Genomic DNA, 13,991 nt, shown 5'->3' with positions numbered 1-13,991 from the left:
TATAAAAGTTAACGGTGTCAATATACATCAAAGCGTCATATTCACAGCTGTAAGGTGTCCACTTACAGTTTTTTCTGTACACAGTCAAATCTAGTGGTATAGTTTAACTCAGAAAAGTGAACAAATATGCCCACTAACACTGCTGTTTATTACAAAACCTTTTATGGTAGCTTGAATTATCTGCACCTCTCCAACCTAGGGTAAAAACAACATACTGTGGAATCAGGAATGAGGCGATTTCACAAACGATGGATGAGAGCTCTTTACAGTATATACTATATAAAGAGCTCTCATATGAAGGACGAGACCAGACCATCATAGCCAAATTGTCGTGCAGATTAACATAATTGTCTCCACAAATACAGTCATCTGGACCGACCAGCCCGGTATAATCACATTTTACACAGTGATTAATTATACAGCTCTTAACCTCCAAGGCTGAGTATTCCCGTGCCTCAGAAAATCCCCTTACACCTGGCCAAAGTTTATTAGGTTCAACCATATCCTCCCTGAATTAGTTCATACACTAATGTCTTTACACAATCCCTCTCACAGCCAGTCGAAGACGTCCAATGAGCGGTTAGCATTGTGTTTTCATCTCTGACGTAGGATGTGTTGTGACTTGTCGGTAACCTGTCTTTGCTGCCCACACCGTGAAAACAACACACAAGCCAAACAGACATGACCCAGCTGTCTGCGCTTAATGATGACATATTGCCTTTCTAATAGTCACTGCGGCAGCCATTAGTCATCCAGGTCTGAGAGGTAAGCTGTCAAACATTATGCATTCTCAGCTATACGCCATTAAAAACAAAGAGGCCATTGTTAGTGTGCCCCACCCCCTTGTCACCGTACATTTATAAGCTGACAACTATAATCACATCTTAATTTGAGCGACACCTTTTTACGGTATGGTACGGTGGCCGTCTATAAGAGGGTCGGTGTATAACAGGGTATAAAGCTTTTTTGAAACAAATAGCAGCAAAGTTTTTGCAGACACTTTGGGAGTTGGGACAAATGATAGCATTTCTCAGGACTATTTAAATAGTAAACATGAAAAACTCAGATTTAAGATCTGTTTACATGTGCAAGGTCCAGTGGTCTACTTGGTACAGATAGTAGTCCTTAGGGTCGTTGTATTGCATTGGCTAACCTTTTGTCGCAACAGTTCACAAATCTTGCTATATAATGGAAGTCAATGAGGCTGGGATTAAATCTGGGCATGGATGATAATATGAGCCAGACTCTTTCAGTGCCAAGTTATCTATAAGGATGTGAAAGGCGGTCAAATCAGGCTTAAACCTTGCCCAAATATGGAGGCATCATAGACAGGCCACATGAAGTCTGAGATCCACACGAGGCCATGATATGCTGTTATTGGACCGTCTTGGTTTCTAACAAATCAAAGCCAAGATTCTGTTTACTTGAAATCAACTAAGAAAAGATATCTTCCCATAAAAAACCTCTACAAACACAACCCATACTAGTGAGTCAAATGTTCTATTGGATTTTTTTAACCTCATTTTTATCATGCAGTTTGGAGGCTCTTGATTTCTCTTTCCAGCCACAGTTATAAAGAGCTATTATCATTATCCGTCTGTCGAGGACTCGTCAGGCCTGCACCATGAACTCACAGCGCTCGAACGGAAAACGTCCATGGCATTCGACCATCATCATTGTTTTAATTGTGACATCATGACACCACACTTTATCTGTCGCTGTGACGGCTGATACGGTTTCACACGAACGTGGCGGGGAGGGGCGGTCCCCGACAACAGGATAAGAATTCAGCCTGACCGCTGATTGATTCCCAAACAAACACATTTACACATGCATGCAAGCACGCACGCACACACATTTACACTGTTTTCCTATGGCCTCCCTACGCTTTCTGTTGCAAGTGAAGTGAGTTAAGCTAATTATTTAAGTTGAACGCCAAGCACAAGGAGACACAGGTATTAACATTTGGTTGAGTTTAAAGACCCAAAACTAAATCTGCAAAGACAACTCCAATAAGTTCTAAAAATGTTCAAGTTTAAAGACAACAAAAAATAAATAAAGACAGCTTTTAGTTAAGGCTGTGCAACATTGAATAATACTATCAATTATTTACCAAAGGATTAAATTTTTTTACAAATAGGGCTCAAATTAAAGGTCCTCTAGGACTCAGTCAGAGCAGCAGTCATACCCAGACAGCAGAGAGCTCTATAGGACTCAGAGCAGCAGTCGTACCCAGACAGCAGAGAGCTCTAGGACTCAGAGCAGCAGTCGTACCCAGACAGCAAAGAGCTCTAGGACTCAGAGCAGCAGTCGTACCAGCAGTGGTGAGCCACCGTGAGCGCACCTCATGGCGCACTCTGCTTGCGCACAAGTAGGCAATACATGGCCTACTTGTGTGCAAGGTGCAAGTTGGCATCTCGACAGAGTGTATTTCTAGTTTTAAATATATGAAGCACAGCGTTAGTTTATACAGGGACACGTGAGTCGCTTGTCTAAGCTGTAATCAGCGGTCACTCCGGTCAGTCAGTTTCTATTCTCATTCACACACACACACACACACACACACACACACACACACAGTGTAAAAATATGTTCATATTTCCTTTCCGTCTAGGGGGGTGCGTCAGCTTGGTCGGAAGGTAACAGGGGTGTAGCCTGGCCAGACCGAATCATCCGTTGCGCAGCCCAAAAGGTTGTTTGGGAAGTGGGAACCACTGCTGTAGTCCATACAGAGTCGCTGCAGTCGCACACCGCCATTGTTTTTCCTTTCTACCACAATGGGTGATAAAAAGGGAGACTTGGATTCACAGATTATCACGCTTTCAAGGACTCCCTGGAGATATTTATGGACAGCGCCAATAAGTTGAGCATAGTGGGGTTCTTCAATGGTGTTTCTTTTGAGAGTTAATTCAGACAGTAACTTTATCCGTTCTGACAAAATCGAGATTGCGAAAACCTCTAGAATACTGTTAAGCTTTGTTTGAAATGTCAGTTTTCCCATGTGGGTGAGTCACAGAAGTTGAAATTCATCTGTAGCTTTGATGAAGAGGCCTGGACTGGATCAGAAACACTTTGAAATGATGGTGTGAATAGAACTAATTTTGTGCGATTGCAGATCTAGCAAGGATGACAATATCATGATTAAATTAATTAGCTATGATGACAGGTAACTGGCATGGCTGAAGTCTGGGAAGGTCAACAAGACATGAGCTGCCAAGGAAAAGAGGATCCCTGTTCAACAATAATTCAATTTACAAAGATCCAAAATGTCTCTTGCCGGAATAGTTTCTGGATTTCTCCATGCATTCTGATAACACCAGTGCCATATATGCCATAAATGAACGCAAGGGACACTGCATGCTTTCTACATCAAGCACCACCAAAGCAAGAGAATGAATATCCAAGCACAGACAGACAGACAGACAGACCTGTATTGAACCAGAGGGAAATTCGTCAAATATTTTAGGTAATGACCTACAGGGAACCTGCCCAGGCTCTGGACAGGGCCCAAATTAACCAATTGATCACACCCGATCTCCCCTAGATCTCCATATATGGAGCTGGCCTGTTCTGACATCACAATGTTGTTCTGACATGATATGGACATAAAAGGGGCATAGACATAATAACTGGGTGGGGCATGCATTTCCAACTTGCATCGTTCCAAGTAGGACAGTGTAAGATGCCCAGCCGGCACGGGCTTACAAGATTGTACATATATAATGATACATATACACAAATAGACAGTTACTCATGGATACATCGTTCTCCAACGTAACTGCCATGCCTTCTCCATGAATTTTCCAAAAACAAAAACTTCATTACTGAACAACCAATTTAACATAAAACACTCCACACAACCAAAACAGATCTGGGTTCTTATCCTGAATTTTTTTAAATAAAAAGTTTCTAGTACTATAAATTCTTCACCAAAGGATTAAACAAAATGTACGGCTCATATTAAAGAGCCCCATAATATGTGGCAGAGAATAAAGTAGTACAGATTAGACTACAAAAGACTTAGACTTAATATTATTTTATAGAAATGACCTAAAAAAACATTTTGACCATTTGCCCTGCTCCACTTCCAGAATATATTTGGTCAGATGGATGCAATTTAAGGAATTAACATGAGAACCTTGTGTCCATTCATTTTATGGACACTTGTACTGTGCTTTTGGTGCCAATGAGTCCTTTTGGTAACCTGCACATATGGGAAGCGGGTTGTGGTTGATACCATTGCCCCTGGCTGTCCCTCCACAGAGACTGTATTTAGTTTGATGGGTGAGAACTTTGAGAAGTGTTCTCCCACATCTGTTGTTTTTGTCGTAGCTGCACCATTTTGCCATCACCAGAGTTGGCTACATTACTGCATGATGGAGCAATGTGACCGTCATCTCTGCACTTAAAACAATAGCAAGGTTTAGGTCTGTTTGAGGATTGTGGCACAGCAGTACATGCAGCTGTAGAATTTGATGCAGGAAATTGACACTGTTCATGCTGTGGTGTGGATTGTGTCTTCTTTTGAGAAAGAAAAGATGTTAGTTGGATCTGCAGCTTGTTCATTTGCTTCCTGAGATCCTTGATTGAAGGTCATGCTCTGATTTTGCACCACAAGCTGAAGTGCTTGTGGTGCACTCAAGTGAACTCATTGCTGATGTGTTTTTTCATGCATTCCTAGTTGTCTGTCTTCCTCTGTGGAATTAGAGCACTAAAAAGGAGGGAGGGTTGTGTTTCTTCTGTTCAAGTTGTAAATGTTTTATTGACTGTGTTATCCCAGCATGGCAGAATTGTATAATGAGGTGTTTTCACAAAATAGTTCAAGGTGAGCTTCAGTCACTGGAGATCAACAAAGGGTCTTTCACCCATATCGTACAAACGAAGCAAAGAACTAAGAACTGAATCCAAGGACTTGTAAATAATGGGTAAGGCCCAGGCTTCGGGGCCAGGACATTTGACCACATCAGCTGCAGGAGACAATAAGCTCTCAATAATTCACCTGGTGACACAACAAACTATAGGATCTACAAGGAGAAACTTGATTTGAGAGTGCCATGTTTCATAATCTGTTTAATTATTGGGACATTTCCCAGAAAAAGCAGAGTTGGAATTGGGACAACTCACAGCAATACCATTATGTTCAATCGCAACTGTTTGTATTTCAGGTGTGTTTAAACCACTTAAACCTCATACATTTAAATGTTGAGCTGAGTCCCTGGGGGCTCTAAACTAGTAACTTTTATGTTTTTGCTAGACATTAAATATCTTTCTTCACTGAATAGCCGATCGACAAGCTCACGTGTTGCGTCGCTTGTCCAACTATTTGAACAGATGGCTCCTCTTCAGTGTCACTGCTATTTTCTCTTTGAGTCGTTTACTGATTTGTCTTTGTTTGTTGACATTTTTAGTTACACAATCTCCCTCTTCCTACCGTCTGTCTCACAATCACCCTCTCAGCTTTCCTACCGTCTGTCTCTCCTACACTGTCTCTTTCTCAGCTTCCCAACCATGGGCGTAATTTGGGGTCCAACTGCCACCCCCTATACTCCTACTGTATAGCATTAATAATAAGGTAAATATTACATTAATTTACACGTTTTCGCCACGTTTTCCTAGACTAAGCACTTGTCAAAGTACCTGTTTATTCACGTATAACAATTTCCGATCATTAAATTGTGACTAATAAACACATTGCTGTCTGTTGCCATTATGGCCATCCATGTGTGCTCTGTCAACGAACATTACGCACAGTCTGTGAACGTCTTCTGGATGTGTGCCTGTCTGGTATGTTCATAATTGTTGTGGGATGCAACCTAGGTCTTCTTGTCTGTTTAACAAAATAATGCAAACCATAACCATCCACTAGGTGTTGGAATTTTTATTGTTTCTCAGCAGCAAATCTGTCCCTTTGTTGTCCCAGCTGTGTGTGTGTGTGTGTGTGTGTGTGTGTGTGTGTGTGGCAAAAAATGGCAAAATTATTGTACATTTGGCCATTTTTGGAATTATTACTTGCGCAAGCAGAGCGCGCAAGTAATAATTTCGCCCGGTCTCTTCAACGTGACAGCCGTCAACCACTTTTCTGGGTATGCAAGAAAAACAGCAAATCTGTGCCTGGTTTGCTGGGACCAGATTACACAGATGACCATTTTTCTTACGTCATCATTGAGACTAGTCATACACACCACGTACTCTGGTCCCAGCTCTCAATGATGACGTAAGAAAAATGGTCATCTGTGTAATCTGGTCCCAGCAAACCAGGCACAGATTTGCTGTTTTTCTTGCATACCCAAAAAAATGGTTGACGGCTGTCACTTTTTGGCACAAAGTAACCACAGTATACTGCTAATCAAATTACAACTACATACTGTACTCTATATAGTATATGTATATGTATACGTATGTATACCAGAGTACGTGGTGTGTATATGTATGACTAGCTCTCAATGATGACGTAAGAAAAATGGTCATCTGTGTAATCTGGTCCCAGCAAACCAGGCACAGATTTGCTGTTTTTCTTGCATACCAAAAAAAATGGTTGACGGCTATGTATACGTATGTCTAGTCATTAGTCATTGCTGGGACGGTGCATACACATCGAAAAGGCTGGGACGGTGCATAGGGCGCAAAGTAACCACAGTATACCGCTAATCAACTTACAAATGACATATACATAGAGGCAGAAACTGAGATTTGACAGTTTGTAGCGGTCGAAAGTACTTGCACGCTCTGCTTGCGCACTAGTAGGCCATTTATGGCCTACTAGTGTGCAACAAGCAAGTATGCACTCGACAGAGTGCAGTTCTAGTTGATCATACATTGTACAGAGGGGGTACAATCATCATACAAATACGATAATTATCGTACATCTGTGCATCGATTAGATCGATTAGATCAATGCACAACATGTGTGACACCCAGCTCAGTCCATTTAGATTGAACTCAGGCCAGGTGTGAGTGTGACTGCTTAAATCAGCCACCAGTTTAGTAGTGTGCGAGAGCATACTATGTAGCCCACTCGGTGTACTTGTGTGTGCGTGTACAGTTATGTGAAGTGGACTTGCTTGTGTGTATATTTTCATTTGTATAACATGTGTAGTAATTGCTTAATTGTGTAGTGTAAACGTGTTCTAGATAGTTTGTGAGTGTGTGTGTGTGTGTGTGTGTGTCCAGCAATTCATACATTTATTAGGGGCATGTTTGTAATTGGAGCAATTATGATATGATCTCATGACAATTAAACTTTAATAGCACACGGCTGGAATTCTGTACAGCACCGACTGTATCTGGAGTAAAACAAACCCTGATCTAAATCATTTGTACAGCTCCATTTCACAGCATATACACAATACATCTATTCTAACCCATGTTAAACTCAAACATTTTAGCTTTGAAACTGGCCTCTAGTCTTAGAGATGCTCATTTTATGTGTCCGTGACAACACATGACGTGCCTCCTAGCATGAAGAAGGCAAAAATGAACAAATACCAGCAGCACCCAGTCAGTATCTTGACCAGACGGTAGACCCCACTGTGAATGCCGGTGTTGTGCCGCTGGGGCAATACAAACATGCACGTGTAGTGAATTCCTAAATTCAAACCACATTGCCTTCACACCAGTGGAGAGTGCTCAGTTTCACACACACAGCCCTCCACTGAGCATGTGACTGATGGCTCTAACGGGCTATCCCCCTGTCTTCTTTTAAAAAAATGACCACAGGGCCCTTACCTGGCAAGGACATCACTCACCTCACCCCCCTGGCGAGTCTAGTTATCCAACGTGGTGAGCACCCCGGCCCGTGACGTTCCATTTCGGAGGGGAGTATTTGGCTGCTATACAGTACACCCAGTGTACACACAGCAAGGTCAGCAGGGCCTGCTGGCAGCATACACAGAAAGAGATGATGTCACTGCAGTGCACAGGGAATATCAAAGAATCCTTCTCAATGTGGATATATAATTTAGAGCACATTAGTCAAAGTGATCCCATATTGTTACCTATGACCTGTGTAACAACGCTGTAGTAGTGTGCATCTGCACTGGAACACATGGCACAGAACATGAATATGAAGCCGGTACAATCATGATTCAGCGCTGTTGATGCCTGTCACACCTTAAACTCTCTACGAAGCCTGTTCCACCAGAACGAATTTCTCAAGGTATCTGAATAATGTATGTGTGTGTAATAAAGAAATCACACCCGTGTGATTGAGGGGCGCTCTTGTCATTGTACATCATCATGACGTAACATGTCGATTTACTCAGACACATGGCGTAAATTCTCCATTCATTGTCAATAAGGAATGTTGCTTTTCTTTGTGTAGGACAAAAATACAGATTTGCTCAGACACACATGACGTAACTTCTCCATTCATTGTCAATGGGAATTTAATGTTTGTGTAAATGAAGGTGACTCAAGACCAAAGAAACTTGTTCAGACTAGTAAAAGACTCACACCGCTTTAAAACTGTCCGACAGCCGACCGGCTGTGCTATCTGGAGCTACCTTAAGACGAAAATCTACACAGCTGAATATAGGCTCAAAAACAAGTAATTTAGTAATAGTAATTTTAAGCAGACTTTCACACTGTGTGCTGAGGCATTCCTTTGAGAGTGCAGGTGAAGCGTAAACACAAAGAGTTAACGATAGTGAAAATGGGCAGGATCGGGTCATGGGCAGATTTGATGAAGGAACAAGGGGGACAACAAGTCTCCCGTTTAGAGTCACACGTCACAGTATCAAACATGGGATATTGAAGACCGATTTCTATTCCCAAAGCAGATTGTATATGTGTGTAAGTGTGTGGTTGTACTTGGGGCATATATCTGTCTGTACTCTGTACGTGTTTATAAGTGAAAGGGGGAGTGAAAGAGAAAGAAAGTGGGAGAGAGAGAACATGATGACATATTTCTGCAGCGTGCTTATTATTTTGGAAAATATTAGATGATTTATGCCCCTTTCCCCAGGGAAACAGAATTCCACAGTGAAGTCATAACTGCACCTCCATCTGGGGGGCATAGGACTAGACCTCTGAATGCACCTGTCCACACAAGCACACAAACAGCAAACACTGTCACAGTCCCGTATGCTGTATGAGATGCAGTCAAAAGTCACTTTTAATTATTATTGGGAGTTGTGATGGGCAGAAATTGTGTTATAACTTATAAGTGGGAACCTGACCCCCTGCTCTGTGGAGCACATGCTCCACTTTGCAACGCTCCATGTGATGGAAGTGGAGCACGACAGCCAAGAACAAGACGACTCGTGGCATGTGTGTTGTCGTTTTGAGACAGTGTCACATTTGAGGGAAATAAATAAACAAATACACAAAGTTTGAATTCCCACTCGCGCTGCAAAATAATTTGAGATCGTAAAAAAACTGACCGAAATGGACATTTGAAACATTCTATCGAAAGGCGGCAAACTGAGCCAATGTATATGAACAAGATGACCCGCTTGGGAGTTTCACGTTTCCATTGTTCTTTGCTTGCGTTTTCTTGGACAGATCCAACAATGAATCAGTTTGTACAGTACAGCGTTAAATAATGGGCCCACAGAAAGCTACAGCACACTGCCTGTATATGATCTCATGACAGATCAGATTATATATGGTCTATATACAGTATATGGTACAGAACAAAAAAATTAATCACGCACTTCAAACAATTAATCTCTCAAGATTGAACATAACAGCCTATAGCTGTGTGACTCTGCGAATTCTTTCACTGAGTGTCAGCCACACTTAATCACTCTGTGTGTGTGTGTGTGTGTGTGTGTGTGTGTGTGTGTGTGTGTGTGTGTGTGTGTGTGTGTGTGTGTGTGCGTGCGAGAGAGAGAGAGAGAGAGACAGAGAGAGAGAGAGAGAGAGAAATAGAGAGACAGACAGACAGACAGAGAGATGGTCATCTTGTGGTTGATTACATCAACCTCTCTCACCGCTCTGCCACGTGCCACAACTCTGCCTCCTGGTCAAGGCCGTTGCCGACTTAGGTTAAACCAACACCTTTAACTGTGACAACAACACCGACACAGGAATGAAAGATTAGAATGAGAGAGAGAGAGAGAGAGAGAGAGAAGTTGGCCCCTGGTCTTAGAGGATAGCCATCTCTCTAATCATCACCAGCTCTGCTGGCCCCCGGGGGCCTCGGTCCACACGGGGGAGGAACCCATTCATTAAGCCTTCAGTCAATCCACCGTGAAAACAAACACACATTAGCCCTGTCGTTCCGTATGACTCACTGGCCCCTATATTCACTGCGGCCGCAAATGTTAGCACTGCCGGGCCGTTTCCTGTCCGCCATGCCTCGCCCTTCCCTCGCTGTTGGCTGCCGCCAACTCTTAACCTCCGCGCTCAAAGACCTGTGAGCACCGCCGACACTGGGACCAGCTGACATAGCAGAGACACCTTATCATTTGCAACGACTGCACCCAACGCCAAAGCTTTGGAAAGGATAAGAGTGTTGTCCGGAAAAAAAGAATGAATGAATAAGTGTAGAAACATATCATATCTATTGGACATGTCTGTGTGTTTTTGCAGGATGTCGAGGCCCCTATCCTGCTGGCTGAATGAATGTGTTATATGATGATGGTTCGTCAATGGAATTTTAGGCATTGGGTCCCAAAGCAAACCTTTGCCCTATAAAACAATTGGGGGCAAGTAGACTGACTGATTGCAAGGCATAGCCAAGTCTGTCAGACATGTCATATTAATCATACTTACAATAAACAAATCACATTCTTGCTATCTCAAATCCATGTTCATAGGGTTTCATTATTGACGTCAATATTAAGATTGTTAAGCTTTGTATGACCTACAATTTAGGCATTATGATGCATACATTACAGATGCTATTATGCAGAGCGACTTATAATAAGCAAAGTACCGTAAACACATACATCAAACACAGAGAGACAGTGTAGTACCTCAGTAAACTAGGATCACAGGTAAACCAACCAAGAGCCTATAGCATCAGTCTGAACGAAACAATATACTAGTATCAAAACATTATCTGTACATTGAAACTAAAGGATGCCAGGTTATTTAACCTAGCATCTGTCTAAATTACATTCTTAACGTTGGGCACTGGCCTACTCGTGAAATGCATGGCACACCCAGTGATGCAATGATATTTTTTATGCAGAATTATGTGTCTGTATTCCTTTTCTGGCCATACAGTATATGGAGTTATGTGATGTCAGTCGGCACTGGCCTACTTGGATGGAATGATGCAAGTTGGAAATGCATGCCCCACCCAGATATTATGTCTGTGTCCCTTTTATGCTTCAGACTTCAGAATTATGTCAGATTTCTGTATGTGTCTCTGAGTCCCTTTATTCCTACATGGAGTTCTGTGTCAGCCATGCTCAAATATGGAGTGTTGGGATATCAGAACAGGCCAGCTTATGGAGTTCTGTGTCAGGCATGCCCAAATATGGAGTGTTGTGATGTCAGAACAGGCCAGCTTATGGAGTTCTGTGTCAGGCATGCCCAAATATGGAGTGTTGTGAGGTCAGAACAGGCCAGCTCCCTATATGGACCCTGGGCAGGGGCCCAGTCTAGAGCCCGGGCAGAGGCCTTTTTGGGGGCGGTTCTGGACAACCGTGGGTCCGATCGACACGACACCGGGCCCAGCACAACTTGTGGTGGTGTGGATCGCGTGTGTCGAATGTCTGCATGGTCGTCATAGAACAAAAGCTAGAGGCTGAGAATGGAACATTTTACGTCATAGTGGAGTGTCTGAGCAAATAGGCATAGTGTCTATTTTACGTCATGATGATGTACGATAATAAGAGCGCCCCTCACTTCACAAGGTTGTGATTTTTTTATAGAATTGTTTGTTTTTTGAGGGGCTAGCCCCGGCTCCTATATACAGCTTTTGTCGCCACAGGTCTCAATATTTGCCATTGACAATGAAGTGGCAACACAAACATTAAATGCCAGTAACAATGAAGGGAAAATGTACGTCATATGTACTGTAGACGAGCAAATCGGCTAACCAATCACATAAATTCAGTTGTTCATGAGATGATGTATGATGGTGTATAATGATAAGAGCGCCCCTCACTTCACACGGGTGTGATTTTTGCTTTTGATGCAGTAATGTTTGCAGTAAGTGTCTGAAAAGTCACTGTCATCCGGGGACTCCAAAAAAATCATGTGTGGACTCCCCTGTGGGTCCCGAAACACAGGTTGAGTTAATGAGAGTGTTGAGCTGTAATGGACCTACTACAGTATGTACTGTATAGGCCCCATAACAATATTGTTGACTATTATTGATGATATATTTATAGCTAAATATAGTAGTTTCTAGGACTCTGTTTGGAATATGGGGACCGCTTCTTTCTATGCTTGGGTTCATTTTCAATGATCATCAGACTAAAGCATTGTTTAAATAGCATCGTTACATTTATAAAAGTTCAATAATATCAACAGCGAAATGTATCTACTTTGCACAGGAACCTTTTTTGCACAGGAACTTTTTTTTTTGTGAGTGTGAGTGAAGGGAAACCAGAACTGCCTAAGCCGAAAGCCAAAACTGAACTAAACAATGGAGATATACTGTATCATCATACTGTAATGTATCATCTGTTTTAGTACAAAAACACAATTGCTTTATGAACAGGAGGATGTAGGCCAACATTATGCCAGGCTGCCAGCATGGCAATCTGTGAATGGATACATAAACCTTCCGGATGTGGAGGATATCTATGCTATCAAGAAAACCATACATCTGTTATCAAAATGGTCTATTTGGAATCATGACTCTGTCTTATTTCACTGCAGTCACGGCTTCATGTGAGGCGAGAGCGTATGTCTCAAAACATCAGCTACATGTGGCATAAGGTATGTATGTATGCCGTTATCCTTGGGTAAATATGAAACTGACATGTTATACCATGTGATCGAAGTCTGGGTCTTACTCCCAGAATTGATAAAGTACAAAACTGTTAAGTCGTTTCCTGTGCCTTGAAAGTAGACATTAGGCTTTAAGTCCTGTGACTACACTTCATATTGAATTTCTCCAAATGTTGCAGTAGTGTTTAAAGAAAGCTGCCAAAATTCTGAAAATGCATCATGTCTTTGTTTATCCCTACATTGTTTGGAACGCACCACGTTTGGCAAGCCCAAACTTTGGCTTGAAACATGGAATGCATGCTTGCTGTAATGCAAAAAGTAACACAATACTGAGCATTGTCTTACACTCCCTCCCCATGCATGAGGTGGGGGTGTGTTCAGTTGTCTGATGCTATACTTCTGGCAATGGCATATCAACGCTACACTGCCTTAAATGGGAAACAGAGAAAGCCAGATCTGTGCTTTTACTACAGCGTAGCTCTGATTAAGACCAGATTGTGGTGGGTTCTGACCCGTGTCCAAGTCCCACTCAGGGACAGAACTGTTTACTCTGTGTTATGCATACATTTATTGTATATAATCTCCTCCTTCAGACCCTCACTGTTCCGTCACTGGAAATCAAAGCTGCTATCACTGCCAAATGGTTGTCTTGATTATGGGCAGTGAGGTTAGGTGTGGCTCTAATTTAGATAGAAATAACCTGTACATGTACATAATGATGCAAAGGGGTGGTGACAGTTATACGCCTTCCATTAGGTTTCAGTCATACGCTATTAACTTGCCAGGCATTTCTCTCACACATCTGTATGCGTGTACATGATTCAGTTCTTTCCTTTTTGATCAATGCATAGTCTTTCTCTGCATATTGTGTAAGGGATCTCTATCACTATCTGGTGGTCAAAAGAGAAAGTTCATTTCCATCAGAAAACTAGAATGTTATTTGATAACACACTTAAAGCATGACCCTCATGATTAGCCAGGAGCCGGAGATGGTATGAAAGCAGTTCTCAAAAATAGAACAAAATACAAGTACACTCGCTTTTGGCTCTAGATTGTTTTAGAGGCCCCTCAATGCATGATTTAATAGAATTTGGGGTTGCTCTGGAATGGAATATTAAAAATCTGAATGATACACCTTT

The sequence above is a fragment of the Protomyctophum bolini genome (assembly GCF_963924005.1).
Source record: "Protomyctophum bolini genome assembly, chromosome: 13".
Classification (NCBI taxonomy): Eukaryota; Metazoa; Chordata; class Actinopteri; order Myctophiformes; family Myctophidae; genus Protomyctophum; species Protomyctophum bolini.
This window is presented reverse-complemented; position numbering follows the sequence as displayed.